The sequence below is a fragment of the Monodelphis domestica genome, chromosome 5 (assembly GCF_027887165.1).
Source record: "Monodelphis domestica isolate mMonDom1 chromosome 5, mMonDom1.pri, whole genome shotgun sequence".
In the NCBI taxonomy this organism is placed as follows: domain Eukaryota; kingdom Metazoa; phylum Chordata; class Mammalia; order Didelphimorphia; family Didelphidae; genus Monodelphis; species Monodelphis domestica.
In genome coordinates, this window is record NC_077231.1 from 196229992 (window position 1) to 196255276 (window position 25285).

The following is a 25285-nucleotide window of genomic DNA, read 5'->3' on the forward strand; positions in this document are numbered from 1 at the left end:
GATTCACAAGTAAATTCTATCAAACTTTCAAAGAATAACTAATCACAATACTATACAAACTATTTGACATAATAAGCAAAGAAGGAGTTCTACCAAATTCCTTTTATGACACAAACATGGTACTGATTCCAAAGCCAAGAAGGTCAAAAACTGAGAAAGAAAACTAAAGACTGTTCTCCCTAATGAACACAGATGCAAAAATCTTAAATAGAATACTAGTAAAAAGACTCTAGCAAGTGATCACAAGGGTTATTTGATATGATCAGGTTGGATTTATACCAGGAATGCAAGGATGGTTCAATATTAGGAAAACCATCCACATAATTGACCATATTAACAAGTAAACCAACAACAAAAAAAAAAAACATAATTATCTCAATAGATGCAGAAAAAGCCTTTGACAAAATAGAACACTCCTTCCTATTGAAAACTCTAGAAAATATAGGAATAGAAGGGCCTTTCTAAAAATAATAAACAATATATATCTAAAACCATCAGCAAACACCATCTGCAATGCGGATAAACTGGAAACATTCCCAATAAGATCAGGAATGAAACAAGGATACCCATTATCACCTCTATTATTTAACATCATACTAGAAACACTAGCAGTAGCAATTAGAGAAGAAAAAGAAATTGAAGGTATTAAGATTGGCAATGAGGAGACCAAGCTATAACTCTTGGCAGATGATATGATGGTCTACTTTGGTTCAGGATACAAAATAAACCCACACAAGTCATATATTTATTTCCATATATATATATATATATATATATATATATGTATATATTTCCAACACATCTCAGCAGCAAGAATTAGAAAGAGAAATTCTACTCAAAATCACCCTAGACAATATAAAATACTTAGGAATCTATCTGTCTAGACAAACATAGGAACATAACTAGAAAATGCTTTCCACACAATTAAAACTAGATCTAAATAATTGGAAAAACATTAATGGCTCATAGGTAGTACAAGCTAACATAATAAAAATGACAATCCTACCCAAATTTATTTTCTTATTTAGTGTCACACCCATCAAATTACCAAGGTACATTTTTTACTGAATTAGAGAAAAAAATAAAGTTCATTTGGAAGAACAAAAGATCAAGGATATCCAGGAAAATAATGGAAACAAAATATGAAGGAAGGTGGCCTTGCAGTCCCAGATCTCAAACTATACTATAAAGCAGTGGTTATCGAAACAATATGGTACTGGCTAAGAGACAGAAAGGAGAATCAGTGGAATAGACTTGAGGTTAATGACCTCAGCAAGACAGTCTATGACAAATCCAAAGACCCCAGCTTTTGGGACAAAAATCCACTATTTGACAAAAACTACTGGGAAAGTTGGAAGACAATATGGGAGAGATTGGATTTGGATCAATATCTCACACCCTACACCAAGATAACATCAGAGTGGGTGAATGACTTGAATACAAAGAAGGAAACTATAAGTGAATTAGGTGAATACAGAATAATATACTTGCCAGATCTTTGGGAAAGGAAAGATTTCAAGACCAAGCAAGAGTTAGAAAAAATTACAAAATGTAAAATAAATAATTTTGGTTACATTAAATTAAAAATATTTTGTACAAACAAAACCAATGCAAACAAAATAGGAAGGGAAACAACAAATTGGGAAAAAATCTTCATAACAAAAACCTCTGACAAAGGTCTAATTACATAAATTTATAAAGAGCTAAATCAATTATACCAAAAAATCAAGCCATTACCCAATTGATAAATGGACAAGGGACATGATTAGGCAATTTTCAGTTAAAGAAATCAAAACTATTAATAACAAAATGAAAAATTGTTCTGTCTCTTATAATAAGAGAAATGCAAATCAAAAGAACTTTGAGGTACCACCTCACACCCAGCAGATTGTATAACATGTCAGCAAAGGAAAGTTATGAATCCTGGAGGGAATGTGGCATTGTCAGGACATTAATACATTTTTGTTGGAGTTATGAATTGATCCAGCCATTCTGGAGGGCAATTTGGAACTATGCCCAAAGGGTGCTAAAAGACTGTCTGCCCTTTGATTAAGCCATAGCACTTCTGGGTTGTTACTCTAAAGAGATAATAAGGAAAAAGACTTGTACAAGAATATTCATAGCTGCACACTTTGTTGTGGCAAAATATTAGAAAATGATGGGATGCCCTCTGATTGGGGAATGGCTGAACAAATTGTGGTATATGTTGGTGATGGAATAATATTGTGCTCAAACTGGAGGAATTCCATGTCAACTGGAATGACCTCCAGGAATTTTTGCAGAGTGAAAGGAGCAGAACCAGGAGAATATTGTACACAGAAACTGATACACTGTGGTACAGTCGAATGTAATGGACTTCTCCCTTAGTTGCAATGTAATGATCCAGAACAATTCAGAGGGATTTATGAAAAACAACAATATCTACATCCAAAGGAATAACTGTGGGAGTAGAAACACAGAAGAAAAACAACTGCTTGCTCACATGGGTTGATGGGGATATAATTGGGGATATAGACTCTAAATGATCATGCTAGTGCATATAGGTTTTGATCAAGGACATATGTAAAACACAGTGGAATTGCATCTCTGCTATGGGAGAGGGTAAGGGGAGGGGAGGGAAAGAACATGACTCTTGTAACCAAGGAAAAATATTCTAAATTGACTAATTAAATAATTTTTTTTTAAAAAGAGAATACTATTTTTAAAAATTTGACTTTTTTCTTAGAGTCAATACTGTCTATTGCTTCAAAGGCAGAAGATTATTAAGGACTAAGGAATTGGAGTTAAGTGACACAGCTAGGAATTATCTGAGGCCAAGTTTCAACACAGGCCTTTTTATCTCTAGGCCCTACTCTCAATCCACTGAGCCACCACCTTTCCCTATACCAGTACTTTAAAATTTATTTTTCCGTGATTTATTTTTCAGGTCATTTGTTTTTCTAATGAGATAGTTTACTTTTCCCTCAATTTTTTTCCATACTTTTTACTTTGTTTTATTGATTTTTGATGTCTCATGGAATCATTAGTTTCTATTTCCCCAATTCTAATTTTTAAGAAATGATTTCTTTTCAGAAGGCAAAGTACCTCCCTTATCCATTTGACTAATTCTACTTCTTTAAAAGTTCTCTTCAGTGAATTTTCATGAAGAAAACTTTTAACGAGTAGAATTTTTCCCTATTTGGACAGATTTTTCCTTTATTAAAAAAATTTAGACTATTCTGTTTCTTAAGGTATTATTTTCTTCAGTTTGTATATATGTATTGTGTAAGTGTGTCCTTTACCAAGTCATTGATTCATTTTTCATGATTTTCTTGCATGATATTTATTTACTTCACCAAATTTTTCCTACTTTTATTTTTAATTTTCTCTTTGATATCTTCCAGGACTTTTGTTTTGAGCCTTTGGAGTGAGGTGTTTTGACATTATTGTTTTCTTCTCAGTTTATGTTTTGAACTTTTCTGTTACCATAGTAACTTTCTATGATCAGGATTTTTTTCCTTTCTTTTGTCTGTTTCTTAAATTATAACTTCATTTTAAAAACTGACTCTGCTCCTGAAGTAGAGGGAGCATTGTCACATGCCTCAGGTTTTGGTGTTACTATTTTCAGAACTAGTTCTGGGGATCTGTAGGTTTTCAGTTCTTCCAAGGTGGCATGATCTAAGGATATGTGTGATTTGTCACTCTCCTGGTTTTTTCTATGTTCTATAAATAGCCATAAACACTCTTTTCTTCTCTAGTACTGTGAATTTGGCCCCTAAAACCCTTCAGCTACAAGTGCCAGTGAAGTAGCATTCCTCTTCACTCTAGGATTGTGACCTAGGACTATATATGATAAATATAAAAGAGTCTTGCACCCAGTGCTAGCAAAAAGTCAATTGTAATCTCCTGAAGATTTGTTTGACTCCTTTATCATCTGTGGGCTAAGAGAGCTAGAAGGTGTTCCTACCAATTTAATTAAGAAAAAGACTTGCTACTGGCCTTCCATGGCACAACCTAAACTGAATGTGCTTCATTCTCACCCCAATGAGACAGACCTTTCCTACTGGCCCCAGTTGTCTTTATTTGGGAAATTGTTTCACCTGTCTTTTTGCTGATTCTTTGGCTTCAGAGTCCATTTGGCAGCATTCTTTTAAAATCTATTTGGAGGGGATTTGGAGAGGACTCAAATAAGTCTTGGCTGTTAGTTATCCATCTTGATTTTACCTCTCATGATTCCAGGATTCTTTACACTAGTGACTGGACCAGATTCTCTAATCTTGTTTGCTGTTAATTCAGGCATTCATTTTCAGATAGCTTTATTGACTTTAAACCTCTTTCTTATATTAAGTAAAAAAAAAAAACAAACAAAAAACCAACTCTTTCCCTGTAACTTGCACCCATTGATCCTAATTCGGTAATGTTTACTCTTGTGTTCTCTTGAAAACTCAACATGTATTTGAAGAAAGCTATTACATTTGGCCCTTTTTATTTTTTATTAATCTAAATTTTCTCAGTTACTAAAGTGATTACTTCTTTGATATGATTTCTAGACATGGATCTATTCTGATCATTTTCCTATAAATGCTGTTTAGCATAGTTTTTTTATGATTACGTTAAAAACATATGTGAATTTCTCTGTGTGTAAAGATGGGATTAACTATTCCCTGACCATTTTTTAAATTTAATCACCAGAAGTGTATACACACCACTTATCCTTAAGTGGGGAGGTCTGTTACCCACATGTGTGAAAATGAGTGATGAATCAGAACCCACTAACTGCCCCTGGGCAGTCCTAAGAAAATTTATAGATCATAATTGGTCCACATAAAGTGGAGGAAGCCAGAGGAAGTGACACAAAGAAGTGTCTTTAAAAGAAGCAGTAACTTCCTGTGAAGGTAGTTCTTTGTTCTTCAGAGTTCTGAGTTTGATTTGGAGGCTGGTGAAGAATCTGCTTCATGGACTTAATGAGACTGTTCTTAAATCTCTCTCTTTGAACTACCACATGGGTAAGTGAAAAGGCTGACTTCTTCCCTGATTTCCTGGAGGGACTAGCTTCAGGAGAGGCCCCCCTCTTGGAAGAGGCTTTGTGGCTAAAACCTTTGTTTAATTTATCTTTGGGCCCCCTTTGCTTGGGCCTCTGAAGCCCTTCCTGGTTCAGACTGGGCTGGAGTTAATATCTACTTTCTCTGATTTTCTTACTTTTACTTTTTCTCCTTTTGTAAATAAATTACCATAAAAATCATTTGGAATTGAGTAATAATTCCTGGTGACCACACTCTTAAATATCTTATCCAACCCTTTGATTTTAACCCCTTACATTCTGGACAGTGTGTATATAGATATTGTTGGATTTAAATTAATGCCTAACACTCCAAGAATTAGATTTTGTAGAATATATTAATAATCACTTGAAGTAGAAAGAATAAAAATGAAAACAGAAGTAAAAAAATCTAATTATCTAAAAAACTAAAACCATGTGAGCAAGTTTCTCCTGCCTTTCCCCTCACCTCATTTCCACAGAAAGCTATCCCTGCAAGAGAGACAGAGGTGGGGATATACCAAATTTATATCCTCCCTTCTTCAGCACATAATGTGAGATGGAACATGGGATGCTGGGAACTGGAGTTCTAGGGTACAGAAATTAATTATACACTATGCATATATTTTGTTTCCAAAATGATATATGGGTTTCTAGAAATATTTCTATTGGTAGTTGTTTTAACATTTCTTTTATCATGAATCCCTTTGACACACTTGTAAAGTCTATGGACAGCTTCTTAGAATCATATTTTTAAATAATTGCAGGAAAAAGCTTTGGAGAATTCATTTGGAGGCTTATGGGAGAGGGAGAAGAAGAAAAAAAAAACAATTATGACTTTTTTCCTATATACATTTATGGACCCCTCTGAAATTTATCTATGGAAATGGACCCCAGGTTAAGAACCCCTTATCTACAATATTAATGGCAAAAAGTCAGAAAGAAATACTCATAGAGATAGAAAGAACAAAAAAGAGAGAGACAGAGAGAGGAAAAGACACAGAGAGGACGAAAGGATGAGTGAGAGAGAACAAAGGATGTGTAGGTATACAGGTTTCCTATAGGAACTGCCATTCTAATGGTATTCTATCTTAGGGACTTTGCAGGAACTTACCCCTAGGTTATCTCCAATTCTTTGAGAGAGGAAAGAACATTTTAAAGTTAATCAATGGCTAAAGCAGTTAAGGACAAAGAGATCAGACAACACCATGGATTTTCCCTGTTCCAGAAAGGTGCCACTTGTCTTTGGGGCCAGTGCCCTCCTGAAAGATGGATTACTTCATTCAGTATTGCCTGGAGATGTGTGGTCTTCAAGGACAGTGAAGTAGAGGGCATTAGACTAATCTGGTATAGAAAAGCAAAAGAAAGAAGAATAATGATGCCACAAAACATATGACAGCAAGATGGTATGTGATTTAGGTACTAAATGGGCATGTGTAAAGATGTTTTTGGAGATTATTCCCCTCTACATTCTAATAGCACCTATTTGTCCAGGACAATCAGAATATTATGAATTTCTAACAAAGCTAGAAATAAACCATATAAATAGAGAATATGCACAAGGATCCTTAGTGCTTCCTTCACACATGTCTCCTGTAAGTAAATAGCCAAATATTTTTTCTGAAAAATGCTGGGATAAGATACTACTTTTTGGAAATGCTTAAGAAAGGAAATTATATTCATAGGCAGATAGGTGGCATAGTGGATAGAGTGCTGAGTTTGGTGCCAGAAAGACCTCAATTCAAATCCAGCCTCTGACACTTAAAACTTTATAATTATGGACAAGTCACTTAATCCCCATTCACCTTAGTTTCCTCACTTGTAAAATAAGGATAGTAATAACATTAACATCCCAGTGTTTTCTTTTCTTTTTTTTTTTTTGAGGATTGAAAGAGCTAAATACAGTAAAATACTTAGTGCAGTGCCTGGCATATAGTAAGTAACATATAAATGTTAGCTATTATTATTCTTATTTAATTAACAATGATTTATAAAATGCTTATAATAGAATAGAAGTGCAAACTTTCTTTAAATATATACTATGCCATTCACATACTATACAAGTTAAAAAAAGAAGACAAACTCTACACTTGAGGGGCACAGATTCTAATTAGGGGAGCTAAAACAAACAATCAAAAAGGGTTCAACGCCAGCACTATGCTAGGCACTAGAGACAAATTTTACTCATATGTGACTTTGAGCCTTCAGTAGAATGTATTAGTTGCTTAAAATACAAATGATTTTGCTGTATTTTCATGTAATTATTTTTTTCCCAAACTAGTGGTTTAGTCTATGTTACACTTATCCAAGACTCTTCATTTAGTTAAGACTATGCCAATAAGCATAAAATAGACTCAATATGACAGTGCTTGCAGCATTGGAATGGGAAAACCAATACTAAATTCAGAGGACATGGATCCTGATCCTGGTTTTGCCATTTAATCTGTGACATTGGTGAAATCATTCATTTCCTTTATGCCTCGGTTTCTCCATTTGTAAAATGAGTAAGCTGAATTAAATGTATTCTAAAGTCCCTTCTAGTTTTAAATCTGTGATATTTTCTGGGTTTCACATTCTTTTTTCTTCCAGTAATATTTCATTTATTCCCAGTTATATGTGAAAACAATTTTTAACAAGTATTTTCTTTCTTTAAAAAAAAAAAAACCCATAGCTTATATCTTAGAATCTAATATTGGTTCCAAGGTAGAAGAGCGGTAAGGATTAGGCAATTGGGGTTAAGACTTGCTAGTGGTCAAATAGCTAGGAAGTGCCTGAAGCCAAATTTCAACCTAGGACCCATCCCCTCCCCCCCTCATCCCCATCCCCAGACCTGGCTCTCTTTCCACTGAGCCAACTTCTTTTTCTAACATTTTGATATCCAAATTCTCTCCCTTCCCCCTTCCTAAGATGGTAAACAATTTGATACACATTATACATGTACAATCATGCAAAGTATATTTCCATATTAGTCATCACATATCTTTTCAAAGCATCTCAGGGGAAGTTATTGTCTCAAGTATTCATTCCCAGCTTGTGAGAAACCGTTTTCTCCTGTTGCTCTCTCTCCTTTCAATTCCTTTAACCATCATTTTTGCCAGAACTGGAAATCAAAACAATAGAATTTCAGGTTAGGACTCCAACTGCTCCATTCCTCCTGACAGTATCTTCTTTAGACTCAAATTCTGCCAATGTGTACTTTGATCCAAATGCTGGCAAAGCAGAAACTTTGGAGATGTTTTTGAAACATTTTCCCATTCAAACTGCTCTGGAAATCAATACCTTTCACAAAAGCTCTCCTTCCTAACTGGAAGGAAAAGAGCAATTTCTTTCATCCAACCCAATGTGCTCATAGAGTCCCTATAATTCTCTCTTCTCCCTCCCTACTCCTCACAAAATACACTTGCCCCACAAGGAACTGTCTAGTAGTAGTGTTTCGGAAGCCTTGTCTTTGTGTATTATCATCTATTGATGTACCCTCATGTGGCTTTGGAGTCCAAAGGCTGAGGAGCACAGTTTGTGGCACATGGGGCATGGAATACCAGTTGTTACGGGAGGTGCAGTTGTGGCCTGGTGTCGGTGTTCACGCGCAGTGGCAAGACTTCGACATAGCTCATCTTCAAAGGTGGTGGCGACATGGTTAATTTGGGTTCACCAGCTGCTTCTGTCAGAGGCAGCCAGTTCTAGTTGCTTTGGTGTAATGCCAGCCCACTTCAAGTTGGACTTTAGCTGATCCTTGAATCTTTTCTTTGGTCGGTCTTGTTTCCTGAGTCCAGCTGACAGTTCACCATAGAATACCTGTCTTGGTATTCGCTGTGGGTCCATGCGGATGACGTGTCCAGACCATCATAGCTGGGTCTTGACTTCGATGCTGGTGGAGTTGGATCTGTCGAGGACTTCCTGGTTGGTGATTCGGTCCTGCCATGGGATCCTCAGGATTGACCGGAGAGAGCGTTGGTGGAATTGCTCCAGCTGTTTCATGTGCTCCCAGTACAGTGTCCATGTCTCACAGCCGTACAGGAGCGAGCTGAGGACCACTGCGTTGTACACTTTGAGCTTCTTCGCAGTGCTTACATTGCTGTGTTGGAGGACTTTGCAGCGCAGCCGCCCGAGTGCCTGGCTGGCCTTTTGGATCCTGGCATTGATCTCGTGGTCTAGGGACCCGGGCAGCGATGGTGCTGCCCAGGTACTTGAAAGTGTTGACGTTAGAAAGCTGCGTGCCGTCGATTGTAATGCACGGCTGGTTCGTTGGCCTCCCTGGTGCAGGTTGGAACAGCACCTCTGTTTTGCTGAGGCTGATCGTCAGGCCAAACAGTTTTGTTGTGGTAGAAAACCTGTCCACAATGGTTTGAAGATGATTTTCTTGGTGGGCCATGAGAGCACAGTCATCTGCGAAGAGAGCTTCCAGGATGAGTCTCTCTGTTGTCTTTGTTTTTGCAGTCAGGTGGCGAAGGTCAAATAGTGAGCCATCCAGTCGGTATTTGATGTAGACGCCCAGGTCTAGATCCATCACAGCATGTCGTAGTACTTGGGTGAAGTATAGGTTGAATAGTACCAGAGCATAGACACAGCCTTGTTTTACGCCATTGGAGATGTTGAAGCCATCGGAAGTCTCTCCACCAGATAGGACTTCCCCTGTCATGTAGACATGAAAGAGCTGGATCAGTTTGACGAATTTTGCTGGGCAACCAAGCTTGCTAAGGATCACCCACAATGCATCCCTGTTCATTGTGTCGAACGCCTTTGTCAGGTCTATGAAGACAATGTAGAGACTCAGGTTCTGCTCAAGGCATTTTTCCTGCATTTGCTTCACCGTGAAGACCATGTCAATGGTGCTACAATCTGGTCGGAAGCCACATTGTGATTCAGGCAGGTTCTGCTCTGAAACAGATGACAGGAGTCTGTTGAGTATAACACGGGTGAGGATCTTTCCAGCAGTGGAGAGTAGTGAGATGCCTCTGTAGTTGTCACAGGCTGCTCGTGAGCCTTTGTTCTTGTATAGGGCTACAATGGAGGCATCTCTGCGTTCTGGGGGCATGTCTTCCTCTTCCCATATGCTGGTCAGCACTATGTGGAATGCCTGGAGCGCCTTTCCATTTAAGGCCTTGTACACCTCGGCTGGGATCCCATCTTTACCGGGTGCCTTGCCTGCACTCATTTGTTTAATGGCTTTTTGGACTTCCTCTATTGAAGGAGGGACGTCAAGTTGTTCAATGGTGTGGTTTTGGGGGATCTGGTCAAGGGCACTTTGGTCGACTGAAGAGGGTCGGTTGAGAATCTGACTGAAGTGTTCTTTCCAGCTGTTGCTGATGCCTTTTTTATCTTTTATGAGAGTGTCACTGTCAGAGGATAGCAAGGGAGTAGTGGTGGGTTTTGATGGCCCATAGACAGTCTTGAGGGCACTGAAAAATTGTTTATAGTTTTTTGTGTCAGCAAACTGCTGGGTTTCTTCTGCCTTTTTTTCCCACCATTGGTCTTGCATTTTCCTGATCTCATGCTGCGCCGTGGCTTGGAGAGACTTGAATCTGTCCTTTTTAGGAGCAGAGTTTGGGTTATTTTGCCACTCCATAAAGGCTTTGTTCTTTTTGTTCAACAGGGAACTGTGCAGATTAATAAAACATTAAGGTTGAAGATTAGATTAGGCTGTATAGAGGAAATGGACTGGGGAAGAAGAGGAGGTGAAAGAAATAAAATGATCCTTTACAGTCTGGGACAGAGTTTTGAAACCTATAGTGAAAGCATTTTGCCAGTTGTACACATAATAGGGGTTCAGAGAGAACTTGCCGATTGGTCCTAATCTATAATGTAAGCAAAATTCATCTCTAAGCTACAAAAGGAGATCAGAGAAATAAATAAATAAGAGAATGAAGAGTCTTGGATAGAAGAGACTGTCTTTTCAGTAATTTCATCATTCAAAGAGGCTTCTTGGAGCATTCTCCCTCCTAGTGTCTCTGTAAATGGTCTGACCGTATATGTCATGGATCTTTTATTAGCAAACTTTGATTATATTTGAAGCTCCATGCTTTATCTACTTCTATATGTGTTATTCCTCATTTTAGTACAATGTGAGTAGGTAAGGAGACAGTGCCAGGCCAGGCCTGGAGTCACAAAGACTTATCTCCCTGAGTTCAAATTTGGCATCAAGATCTTAATAGCTATGTGATCCTAGGTAAGTCACTTAACTCTGTTTGTCTCAGTTATGTCATTTATAAAAACTGCTGAAGAAGGAATGGCAAACCACTTCAGCATCTCTGCTAAGAAAACCCAAATGGAGTCATGGAGAGTCAGACACAACTAAACAATATTAGATAAAAAATGAGATGATCTGGATTTGACTTTTGCCTTTATCCTAAATCAGTTGTGTGACCTTGTATAGGTAATAGACTCTTGGGAATTTCAGTTGCCTCTCCTTCCTAATTATAACAGTGTTAAAAACATATCACATATAATAATGTTCATGAAGTAATATTTTTAAGTGCTAAATTTGGACCCAGAAATACTTGAGTTCAAATCCAATATCAGACACTTATTAGCTGTGTGACCCTTGACAAGTTACTTAAATTCTGTCATCAGTTTTTCCCACCCCAACCCCCAACAACAACAAAAAAAAAGGATAATCTACTTCCTAGGATTGTTGTTGTGAGGATGAAATTATATATTTATGAAGTGCTTTGTATACCTTAAAACTTTTTAAACTAAATAAATGCTATCTATCATTTTTTCTTTTAAACATAATAATCATTATATAAATCATGATAAATATCATAGTATATTATAAATTAATATACATGGAAAATTAATATTGAATGGTGCCATTTTTGTGAAATAATTTTCATTTTAGCCCTGCTAAGTCAGAATTAATGCTGCAAAATTCCAGACTTCCAGTTTTTCCCCCCAAACTATGGATCTATGTTGTAATTTTCCTTTTTTAGCTAGGATAAAAGGATTAAAGGCAGGGGTGCCCAACCATGAGGATCACTAACCCAACTGATACATCAAGAACAGGTGGAACAGTCATGTTGAACTCAAAGTACAGTGGAACAGCTACATGGGAGAAGTTGAAGTCTCTGAGTCCATCTCCTCTTTCAAAATATCCACAAATAGGGCCTAGCAGGGGAGGTTCTATGTTTGAGCTGTCAGGCCAATCAAAAAGAGGGCCCCTTTAGGAGTAAAAGACAAGATTCATTCATGCTCTTATTTACTTAGGAGGCTGTGAAAGAGCCATTCTTTGTTAATAAACACATGCATCTGTTAATAAATAATGCTATTCCTAGCAAGAGGGTCTCATATTCATTGTTGAGTACAAATCTGAAAACTACGTATTGTTATCATTACTGTTGTTGTTGAAGAGAGATACCTAATGGATTTAAAGTGTTGAATAGTAGATAAAAAGTAGGCTTTGGAATAAAAAAATATAAGATTCAAATCTAGCCCCTGATATTTCTTAATTATATGATCCAAGCAAAATAATTTAGCATTTTAATACTTTAGGCCAGAGAAGTCAAACAGATGACCAAAGGCCCACAGGGGAACCACAATACTCCATTCTCTAACTAAATGAGATTAAATTTAATTGGCAAATACATAACATAATAAATATAAAATATAATAAAACACACATTACCTTTAAAAACTAAATCAATGTGAAGCCCACAAGGATCATTTTATATAGTTTAGTGGCCTCCCTTTTTTCAGTTTGATACCATTGTTCTAGGGCAGTGATGGGGAAACTTTTAGAACATTTTAGGGACCCCGAACAATGCCCCATCCCCCTCAGACTGTGTGTGGCCTCAGAGGATATCAGTATGTACAATTATAGGAGTACATGTCATTCCCTTCCTGAAGGTGACAGAGTTCCAAGTTCAATTCTACACAGTACAGAAGTCACATTAAAAGGAAAAGGTCAGTGACCCAGCCCTAATCAAAGCACTTATACCTGTGCACCTGAGGATATTCAAAGAAAAAGGCTGATTCCAAAACTGAAATGGATACTGTTGGGGGCTGTCAAAACCACACTACCTGACATGGTCACAGGTGGAAATGGAGGGCTGTAAAGCAGCCTCCAGAAAAGATGAGACACCAACACAGCCCACTTTTATGTGACTTCTCTTACTAATATTCCTCACTATTGAAATTGCTATGATTATTGTACTTTCCTAAGTTTCTTTTTTTTCCATTTGAATAAGTTTATTTAGTCAATTTAGAACATCCTTCCTTGGTTACTATAATCACATTATTTCCCTCCCTCCACTCCACCCACTCTTCCTGCTGCCAATGTGCAATTTCAATGGATGTTACTTGTGTCCTTGATCAGAACCTATTTCCATGTTGTTGTTTACACTAGGATGTCCCTTTAGAGTCTACATCCCCAACCATATCCCTTCAACCTATGTATTCAAGCAGTTGTTTTTCTTCTGTGTTTCTACTCCCACAGTGTTTCCTCTGAATGTGGATAGTGGTTTTTCTCATAGATTCCTCCAAGTTGTTCAGGATCACTGCATTGACACTAAAGTAGAAATCCATTACATTTGATTGTACCACAGTGTATCAGTCTCTGTGAAGAGTGTTCTCCTGGTTCTGCTCCTCTCAACTCTGTATCAATTCCTGGAGGTTGTTCCAGTCCCCATGGAATTCCTCCACTTTTTATTCCTTTGAGCACAAAAGTATTCCTTCACCAACATATACCACAATTTGTTCAGCCATTCCCCAATTGAAGGGCATCCCTTCATTTTCCAATTTTTTTGCCACCACAAAGAGTGCAGCTATGAATATTTTTGTACATGTCTTTTTCCTCATTATCTCTTTGGGGTATAAACCCAATAGTGCTACGGCTGGATCAAAGGGCAGACGGTATTTTAGTGCCCTTTGGGTATAGTTCCAAATTGCCCTCCATAATGATTGGATCAATTCACAACTCCACCAGCAATGAATTAATGTCCCAGCTTTGCCACATCCCCTCCAACATTCATTACTTTACTTTGCTGTCATGTTAGCCAAACTGCTAGGTGTGAGGTGATATTTCAGAGTTGTTTTGAATTGCATTTCTCTGATTATAAGACATTTAGAACATTTTTATGTGCTTATTAATAGTTTTGATTTCTTTAATTGAAAATTGCCTATTCATGTCCCTTGCCCATTTATCAATTGGAGAATGGCTTGATTTTTTTTACAATTGGTTTAGCTCTTTATAAATTTGAGTAATTAGACCTTTGTCAGAGGTTTTTGTAATGAAGATTGTTTCCCAATTTGTTGTTTCCCTTCTAGTTTTGGAGGCATTAGTTTTGTTTGTACAAAAACTTTTTAATTTGATTTAATCAAAATTATTGATTTTACATTTTGTGATTTTTTTCTAGCTCTTTCCTTTCCCAAAGATCTGACAAGTATACTCTATTGTTTTTGTCTAATTTGATTATAGTTTCCTTTTTATATTCAGGTCATTCGGACTTTATCTTGGTGTAGGATGTGAGATGTTGATCCAATCCTAATCTCTTCAATAGTGTCTTCCAATTTTCCCAGCAGTTTTTTATCAAATAGTGGGTTTTGGTCCCCAAAAATGGGATCTTTAGGTTTATCATAGACTGACTTTCTCAGATCATTTACCCCAAGTCTATTCCACTGATGCTCCTTTCTGTCTCTTAGCCAGTACCAAATTGTTTTGATAACCACTGCTTTATAGTATAGTTTGAGATCTTGAAATGCAAGTGCTCCTTCCTTTGCATTTTTATTCATGATTTCCCTGGATATCCTTGATTTTTTGTTCTTCCAAATGAACTTTGCTATGTTTTTTTCTAATTCAGTAAAAAAGATTTTTGGTAGTTCAATGGGTATGGCACTAAATAAGTAAAATAATTTGGGCAGGATTGACATTGATTGTCAGATATCATGATTGCGACTCCTGCCTTCTTTTTATCAGTTGATGCCCAATAGATTTGGCTCCATCCTCTTACTTTCACCCTATGCATATCTACCTTCCTCATCTGTGTTTCTTGTAGACAGCATATGGTAGGGTTTTGGATTCTAATCCACTCTATTATTTGCTTGCATTTTATGGATGAGTTCATTCCATTCACATTCAGAGTTATGATTACTGGCTGTGTATTTCACAGCATTTTGATTTCTACTCCTGATCCTGCCTTTTATTTTTTCACTATTTCCTTCTACACCAATGTTTGTTTATAGTCAGTCCCCCTAGTTCCTACCCTTATTTTACTTCCCTTTCTACCCCTTCCCTTCTTATTCCCCCCTTATTTTCCCTGTAGTCTTTCTAAAATTGCCCCCCACCCTCTCCCTCCCTCCCTTGTACTGCTTCCCTCCCCACCAGTCTGTTTGTTACACTTCGACTTCCCTATCAGGCGCAAATCTCTTCTCTGCCCCAATGGATTGGATTGTTCTTCCCTCTTTGGGTCAATTTCAAAGCACATAATAGTTGAGTATTTCCTATCTCCAACCTCTTTACCCTTCCAGTGTATTGATGTTCTCCCCCCCCCCCCCGCTATGAGCTTCTTTGTGACATATAAATTTACCTCCATTTGTTTCTTTTCCCATTTCTTTTAGTATTAACCTCTTTTTTTTTTTTAGCTCTGGTTGTGTGTGTATATGTGTTTATGCATGCATATATCTATATACGTATTTGTCTTATCCTTTCATCCTATACAGTTTGTCACTGTTCCCTCTAAGTGTAATTCTTCTAGCTGCCCAGGTGATAACAATAGTTATTAAGAGTTAACAATGACCTCTTTTCTTATAGGGATACATAACATTTTAACTTATTGAGTTTCTTAAAAAAAGTTTTTTCTTTGTTTGTTTTGTCTTATTTTTCTTTTTTTTTTACCTTTTATTCATTACCTTTTGATGATTCTCTTGAGTTCTGTGCTTGGGCATCAAATTTTCTGTTCAGGTCTGGTCTTTTCTTTACAAATTCTTGGAATTCTTCTGTTTTGTTGAATGACCATACTTTCCCCTCTAAGACCATACTTTTCCCCTGTCAGTTTTTCTGGGTCATTAACCTAGTTCCCTTGTTTTCTGGAATATTATATTACATGCCTTTTGGTCCTTCAGTGCAGATGCAGCCAGATCCTGCGTTATCCTCACTGTGGTTCCATGGTATCTGAATGACTTCTTCTTGGCCACTTGTAATATCTTTTCTCTGGTCTGATAGTTCTTGAATTTGGCTATAACATTCCAGGGTGTTGTCAGTTGGAGATTAAATAAAGGAGCTGATCTGTGGATTCTTTCAATCTCCACTTTTCCATCTTGTTCTAGACTATTGCAGCAGTTTTCTTGAATAATTTCCTGTAGTATTGTGACCAGACTTTTTCTTTTGTCATGGTCTTCTGGTAGACCAATGATTCTTACATTGTCTCTCCTCAAATGATTTTCTAAGTCCTCTGTTTTGTGAATGAGATGCTTCATATTTTCCTCAAATTTTTTCATTTTTTTGGTTTTGTTTTATAGTGTCCTGATGCCTTGTGAAGTCACTTAATTCTAGTTGTTGTATTCTGGTACTTAAAGACTGGATTTCATCCCTGGCTTTTTGGTCATCCTTCTCTTTCTCATCTGATTTTCTATGGAGGTCATCTTTCATCTTCTTTGCCTCATCTTTCATCTCCTTTGCCTCATTTTCCAGCTGGATGTTTTTGGCTTTCAAGACACTATGTTCTCGTTTTAGTTCAAGTGCCTATGTTTCCAGATGACTTATCTTAGTTTTTAAGTTCTTTTCCCAATTGTCTTCAGCCTCTCTTAATTGTGTTTTAAATTGCATTTTGAGTTCTTCCACAGCCTGTATCCAATTCGCTGGGATTTCTGATTTATCGTTTGCTGATCCCTCCCCCTCTTCCATTCACTGTATAGAAGCTGACTATTTTAATGTCTTTCTTCTTTTTTTTTTGTTTGCTCATATTCACCCCTTCTTTGGTCCCTGTATTTGTCTGTGCTCTTTATTCTGTCATTTTTTTTTTGTTTTGGGGACTTCTTTCAGTCTCCCCTCTTGGAACTTTGACAGAAGATCTCTCGGTGCAATCTGTGGGGGAGGGTTGTTGGGGTTTGAGCTTCCCTGTCCTCTGGAGTCTTTTGATTGGATTAAGGTCCAGCAATCAATGAGGGAGTGGTGTGGATCCTGGGGTTCCCTGAGTTCTGACGACTTTTGATGGGATTAAGTTCAGCTGGGTTGGGCTGTGTGTGCTCTGAGGCAAAAACCTCCTAGAAGACTGGAGCAATATGCTGGATCTCCAAAGCTCTGGCCAGGCTGCCAGCTCTATGCTCCCTGTTCAACTCCTTCCCCACCATCTGTGTTCGATGCTCTGAGCTTGCACAGCCCTCCCCACAAGGTACACCCTCCAGACCAGCACTGTTGCCCACCCAGAGGTTCCTGCTACCACTGGAGGCTCAGTGTTCTAGGTGAGCGGGGGGAAGAGACCTGGGACCTTCCTTCAACCTTCCCCTTAAACCCAAGTGTTCTCGGATTCTGGCTTTTGGGCAGGGGGTGTACCTTTTGAATTCAGTCCAGCAGGAGGGTTCCTTGGCTCTGTCTTATTATAAGGTTTTATTTTCAGTCCCCTAGGAGTATTCAGTTTGTGATCAGTAAGGAAGGGTATTCAGAGGTCTGAACTTCTGCTCCTTCTAGGCTGCCATCTTGACTCCACCTCCACTTTCCTTAGTTTCAGGAAAAATAATATGAGAGCAAAATACTTGCAGGATTAATATATATATCTCACTTTAATCCCCCCAGAATATCATCAAAATATTATACTTATAGAATTAAACTTAAAGATTCCCATGTACCCCTTAGGTGGAAAACTCCCTCCCTTTCTCTACTTAGGCTTAAGTCTCTAGAATCTAGAGTCTAGATTCTCCACCCACCACTGCAAGGCAGGGACAACAGGAACAATAATCACTTCTCAGGCACAAACTGATAGGACAATCTTTGCTGATTTGTTATGTTTACTGAGGCTAAAGCAACATCACTAAGATACCTTAATTAAACATATAAAAATGAAACCAGGAAGTTGGAAGATACCTAAATCTGGATTGTGTTAAATTACCCTTTTACCCTGCATCTAGAAGCATTGTTTTTGTTACCTATCTCCTAAGTAATTCTAATTGATTATGTAAGTTGATTAAAAGCAACAATGATTTTCTTAGGTGGTCATCTCACAGGTCAGTGGGAACTGACCCCTGGTTACCCTGCCTATTACATTTATCTCTACAAGCTTTGCTTTTTTGTAGCAACTTGGTATGCAAGATAATCACAGAATGTTAAACAATTTGTTAAAAGTTAATGTGTGACATATCCAATTATCTGTAAGAGATCATGGATTTTGAAAAATGACTCTGTGCCAAGAAAGTATGTAACCACTGAGCTATAAAAATAAGGAGAACCCTGTGCCTTGTGGAACTGTTCCTTGTGACTCCTAAGCACAGGTTTGAAACATTCAGATGTCTCCCATTCCTTATTCGCCTTCCCTGCTACACCTAGTCAGAAGGAACTCCCTAAACTGTTTAGAATGCTCTTGAAAGGATACAAATTTCCTGGAAACTCCAGGCATTCTGTTGGCCTTTGAGGGGAGTTGGGGAAGGGCAGGGCTAGGGATTCCCTTTGCTTTGAGGAACCAGCTTTAGCTAGTGCTAATTGAATTAGGGAATTATCTGCCCAGGTAGCTGAGTGCACATAGTTCAAAACCCAGGAGAAGACCCCCACCTATTTCTAGGGGGATAAAGGGTTTAATACAAGAGATATGAGCCCATGTTTTCTGCCCTTCCATTTTTATGGGGACCCTTCCATCAAGGTGAAAGTTGGTTTGACCCCTTTGGGCTAGTGTGCGATTTCTCTATCCTCCTTTCTAGAATAAGGAAAGATCTGATTAGCACATCCCCTTAGGGCTTGGTTAATGGGACTGGACCCTAGGTTTTCTCAGTGCTTTATTTTAATTAGGGTCAGTGCAATCAGTAGGGCCTGGACCCAATCAACTCTTGGCTTACAAATGCATGACTTTTACCTGTTCTATTCACCCAGTCAGGGTCTCCAAAAACTAAAAGGACTTTGTGCCTTTTGCAGGGTGATAGTAGGTAGAATCTATGGACAATCTGGGCTGAGTGGTTGCCTCTGATGCTTGGCTCCCTGGGCATAGGGCAGGCCCTTGGCCATTGCTCAGCTCCTGGAAGCCTAGGTGTAGAGTAGAGGATGGGTCACAGGGGAGAGGCCATGGCCATGCCCAGGCCTGATTCCCAACCCAACTAACCTCAGCCCAACTGTACGCATCCACTGAAAGAATGAACAGAGACTAGAATTCCCCTCTACCCACCCACCCCATGTGTTTGGGGGAGAGGCTGGCTATGCTTCCAATCATTCAAGCCAGGAACCTGAATGTGCTCTTAGAGAGGCATCCACATGCCATCTTTGGTACATGTGCCATAGGTTCATCATCATGGTTCTAGGTAACTTTCTAATACTATAGGTGTCATGATAGTTGTCTTTCTCCATCAGTTAAGGGATTCTCTGTGCTAATGAAAACACAGCAGTGATCACATCCTCCCATACTCACAAAAAAGGGTCAAGATATCAATTCTAATTTTTCAACTACTGAATCATTTCTAATAATACACAATTATTTTTATTTCTCCTTTTCTGCCATCAAAATCCTATATTTGCCTGGGCAAATCTTATTTAATTATATCAGACCCTTGAAAGATATGGTCTAAGGACAAGACTACTTCATTTTGGATGGGCATGTTACCAGAAGTTGGTTAGCAAACGATGTTTAGTTTTTTGTTTCGGTCATGGTAACTTGGAAAATCACAAATAGATATATTTCCATTTGAAGAGGTGGACCTAAGTACTGTGAATTTTAAAACTATTCCACCCTAATCAGACCATTCTTTAGAAGATATGATTTAGCTATTTCCTGATCAATTACAATAGAGATACTTGGACTAACAGAATCAGGTCTTGGGAACCCTGCATTTCTCAACCCTCCTTAGTTTAACAAGATTAGGAAAGTCTGCACCAAACTCAAGATTTAATTATCTGAGGAAATGGCCTTCAAGAGACATGTGCAGAAAAAGCAGACAGACCCTGGGCTGTCCTAAGTCAAGCTAAGCTATTTTTGGTACAGATGAGACACAGGAAAGTGACATAAAATCGTCTATATAAGGCACATCACTTCCTCTCTCTTCCTCTTTTCCTGGAGGGGCAACTCTGGCTGGAAGTATGCTAGGTGTTCCGACATCTTGGAGTGGTGGCAGTTATTTTGTCTGGGTTTGGTGGTGAGTTTGCCCTGGAGCTGTTTCATGTTCGGGCATCTTGGCTTAGCCCTTTCTTTTTCGAGTTCAGGCTGGCTCTTTCCTCATTCATACTCCAAACCCTTATCTCCTGATCTTCCTGCCTGGTGCTAGCCAGGTGGGGAGGAGAAAATCTACTCCTTTCCTTCTTCCTTCTCCTTAATCTCCTCCACTATCCATTAAATCACCATAAAATTTCCAGGTTACTTGGGTGTTTCATTTAAAATTTTATAAATAAAATCCTTGGTGACCAAAATAATTTTTATATTCAGTCTCAACCATAATTTTAATCTTTACAGTACCTACCTACACCAATAAAATATAGCTATTTTCAATAATTGAGTCAGTTAATTAATCAATGAACATTTATTAAGCACAAAGTATATAACAGATATAATGTTAGCAACTAAAAGAATAAAAAAAAACAAAAAAATTAATTTCTGCTTTAAAAAAAAAACCCAAAACCCCATAAAACTTCGATTCTATTAGAGGATATGTGCATTAAAATTAAAGTTAACTAACTACAAAGTAGCTATTGAAGAAGTATTCACTTCAAAAGCATTTATTTAATAAGAACTATGTTCAAAGCATTCTGCTAGGTATTGGATAACAACAGTTAGATGGTCTATAGACCCTGCTTTAAAGGATCTTCCAAGCTCATGAGAATAAAAATTAGTATACTGATGATGAGGATGATACATGAGAACTTGAGTTAAGTTCAAATGAGAGATTCAGACATAGCTTTACATGAAATTTAAGGAAAAAGAGATTCTTTCCCCTCAAGGGATGGGAGTACTCAGGTGAGACTTCCTGGAAGAAGTAGCATCTTATTGGGACCTTGAAGGAGGTATGAACTTCAGTAGTAAATATACAGGGTGAGGAAATCAAACTGCAAAGAGTGTATGAACAAAGGACAGAAGGTAAAGAAGAGTACAGGATGAAAAAGGTCAGGGATAGAAGAGGGAATCCAGAATGGTATATTTTGGCTGGAATGTACATGAAAAGAATAGTGTCACCTCTCTAGTTCATAAACTCAAGTGACTTCCTACTGCCTCCAGGAACAAATACAAAATGTTCTGTTTGACATTTGAAGCCCTTTTATAACCTAGACCCCTCTGGTCACTTGAGTATTCTTACACCTCACTCCCCAGCACATATTCTCTAATGCAGTGGTGCTGGCCTGCTAGCTGTTTCCTGAACAAAACACTCTATCTTTCAGCTCTGGGCATTTTATCTGGTTGTCCCTCATACCCAAAAAGCTTTTCTATGCTCTGACTATTAACCTCCCTGTCTTCCATTAAGCTATACCTAAAATCCCACCATCTACAGGAAGTCTTCACAACCCCTCTGAATTCCATTGCTTTCCCCTTCTAATTATGACCTAGTTATCTTCTATATAACATTATGTATAAATATATATCCATGTGCATATATATATACATATATATATATGTATATATATATAATGTGTATGTATATGTTTTCCCCTTAGTTGTAAAGTAAATTCCTTGTGGGCAGGAGTGGGCTTCTGCCTCTTTATGTATCTCCAACTTTCAGCACAATACCTGGTACCTAGTAGGCATTTAATAACGTTTATTAGGTGATTATTGATTAAATGAGCTAAGCCTATACATGCAGAAGGAAGAACAATTTTAACGGTTCAGATCTTAAAATACTAAAATCAGGAGTTTTTTAGTTAAATAATAGAGCAATAATTTATTTTTGAATGACAGAGTAACATGAATGCAGCAGTAGGCTGGGAAGATAATCATATTAACTGATTCCACATAGTGCTTTAAGCTTTATCAATCACTTTAGACATGCTTATTTGATCCTTTCAACTCCCTTGTGAGGAAGGTGCTATAATTGCTGCATTTCTAGCTTACAGATAAGATAATATTTGAAAAGTGCTTAGCACAGGGCCCAGGAAGCAGTAGGGCTATGTAAATGCTAGCTATTTTTATTATGGTATAATTACTTAAGGAAAAGGAAGTGGGGAGAGACAAAGGATCTTGCCTTGGATCACACAGGTAAGGGTTTGAGATGGGAACTGAAGTCAGTTCTTCTTGATTCTAAGTACAAAATTCTATCTTTTATTCCATGATATCTCTCAAGATTACATGGGCAGCACTGTTGATTGTGAATTAGGTACTACACTTGATCTTAGCCAAAAGGCCGAGAAGGGATTTGATGGTGAATTAGAGAGAGAATAAAGTATTCTCAGGAAGTCCTATAGTCTATTAAGATAGCTTAGAGAAGTAATGAAGGATTGAACCAAGAATGGGAGTAGAGAAATAGATGCAAGAGATACCATATAACCCTTTCATATTACCATCCTCATTTCTTGACTCATTTCCTTCCTGAATTAGAAACCCTGGCTCTCTTTTCTTTGCAATTGTGAATGTTAGTCCAAGAGGCAGATTGTTTTAGATATAGAAGTTTAAACAGTGTTAACTCTGGAATGGTCTTGCTGTAGTCAGAGCAGAGCAGTATGTATGTAAAAGATAGCCTTTACGATTTAATATTATCATTATATCAAAAATCCTTGCATTTATTTGACAGGGCTATTCTTAAATGGTTCTGTCTGAAAAGCACATTTCAACAATAGATTGATCCCTTTGGCATTTTAAATTTCTGGTTTAGCTGCTTCAGGTTAGAAATTAAAGCATTGCATTATGTATCTACGAAATGGAGTTCAGTGCTGCAGGCAGCTAAGCTTGTCTGAAAATGGTACAAACAGTATCTGTTTTGTAAATGTCTTTTATAATAAAGTACAGAGGAGTGAGTATAAATGTTGAGACAAAAGACAGGAAAGCATATGGAGAATAATAAAATAAAAAAAACATAAGGCCATAACCAATTCCATACCATTTTCTATGGAGACCTTGTCTAGAATGCCAAAAACTCATCTAGACCTCAAACTTGCTTTATAGAAATTTTGTTTTGTGCATTTCTTGTTTAGAACCCAAATGGGCATGTTTCTTTGTACCTTGACGGGTTAGTCTTTCCATACCATCAGAATATAGTGTTAGAATTTTTGTTTTGCGATGTTTCATTTCTTTTTTTGGCTGGACAAATTATCCTCATGTCCCCTGCAGCCAATTCTAATGATTTCCACTGACTGCAGTAATGAGGGCATAGCTGATTAACTATAGGCCTCCCTCCTGCTAAAATCAGCCAACAAGCTGTCTGTCAAGCTCAGATCCCCCACCCCCACCTCCATTTCTCTTTTTTAAGCAAACAAGAAAGCTCTTGTCTTATCTTCCAGCAAAAGAAATAAAAAATCAGAATCCGCCAAAAAAAGAGAATTGCCACTTGGCCAATTGGACCTGGTTGCTCTTATGTCATCTTGTCATGTTACTCAGCATTTACAAACTTGGCTTGGAAATTGTAAGGACAGCTGCTTTGGTGGTTCGATTCTCCATGGGATGGAGGAGTCCTGCAGTGGGCAGCTTTAATTGTAGCAGAGGCATAAAACACAATGATAAGAAGTTTATGTGTATCATAAGGTTATGTAGATGTACAGTTTAAAGAAACCTTAGAGGTCATCCAGGACTACATATACTAACATAGTCATATAGGATCTAGGTCTATATCCTGCATTTCTATTTAATTTAAATGCTTCTGTTTATGTGGTTGTGTTCAATTATTTCAGTCCAGTCCAACTCTTTATCACTTCATCTGGGGTTTTCTTGGCAAAGATACTATAGTGGTTTATTTCCTTCTCCAACTCATTTTTACAAATGAGGAAACCAGGGTAAACAGCATTAAGTGGCTTCCCCAAAGTCACACAGCTAGTAAGTTTCTGAGGCTGGGTCTGAACTCAAGGAAGATGAATCTTCCTGATTCTGAACTTAGTCATCTAGCCACTGTGCCACTTCTTTGTTTAACTAAAACACAAGGTTACTAATGTAGCCTTAAAAATGTAGAAAGTGAGTTTCAAAATCTCAAAATAATGCAAGAAACAGAAATAATAATACTGTCCATGTTGTACTTGTGAAAGGAAAGAATCATTGTCCTATCAACATGTTCATTTTGCTAGAAAGCCCTTTCTAAAAATGTGTTTGTGATCCCAGAATTTGCATTTATACCACTCTTGTAAATGAATGCTTACTAATCTAATGTTTCCTGACCCACGAGTCTGACAGAAATCTTTATTAATTCATTAATATTTGATTGAAAGATCCATATTTTAAAAAAATTGTTGGTATCTTTTCATTTTACCTTATCTAAAATTTCCTCCATTCCCTTTCCCCTCCTTTTCTGAAATTCATCCAATATACCAAAAAAATCTTTTAAAAAGAAGGAAAAAAAACCAATCACTATTTTAACATATCCTATATTCCACACTAGTAGACACTCTCTCTCCACCAATCACTGCAAAGTAATATGAGGTGTTTTCTTCTAATATTTCTTCTTTGGGCTCATGTTATTTATAATTTTGTATCATTTATGTCTGATTGTTTTATGGTTGTTCTTTCATCTTCCTTGTTGTAGTCATTATTTACTTGGTGTTGCTGCCTGCATTTGGCATTAGTTCAAAAAAGTCTTTCCATACTTCTCTCTATTAACTATACCCCTGATTTCTTAATACAGAGAAATGTGGGAGAGAACATGTTTCCCATCCCTAAAAGTTTTTGAAAAGAAGCTGGACCTCCACTTGAGGCTCTTGCAGAGGATGGTGTTGCTTTTGATATGGGATGGACAAGATGATCCCTCAAGCCCTTTCCCCTGGGAATTCATGATCCTATTGTCTTAGAGTGCTCACAATCCCAATTTACTTTGCCAATCTGTTTTCTCTTTAGTATAGATTCCAAGATCCTCAACATCCTCATGTCAATATTAATAAATGAATGAATGAACTAGTTCTGTGACTTTCAAAAATTTGACTGACTCCTCATTGACATATCCACCATCAGGGAGGAAATGTATCAGCAGGTGTGCGTTGAATTCCTAGCCAAGTTCTGTCACTGGTGTAATTCATGCAATTCTGAA

General features: G+C 37.6%; 1 non-coding gene across 1 annotated transcript; it reads right to left on the reverse strand.

Annotated features, from left to right (window-relative positions):
- Positions 1–22294: 22294 nt before the first annotated feature.
- On the reverse strand, positions 22295–22477 carry LOC130454841 (U2 spliceosomal RNA). Its single transcript, XR_008912634.1, has one exon. It is a non-coding gene; the product is annotated as a U2 spliceosomal RNA (small nuclear RNA).
- Positions 22478–25285: the final 2808 nt, after the last annotated feature.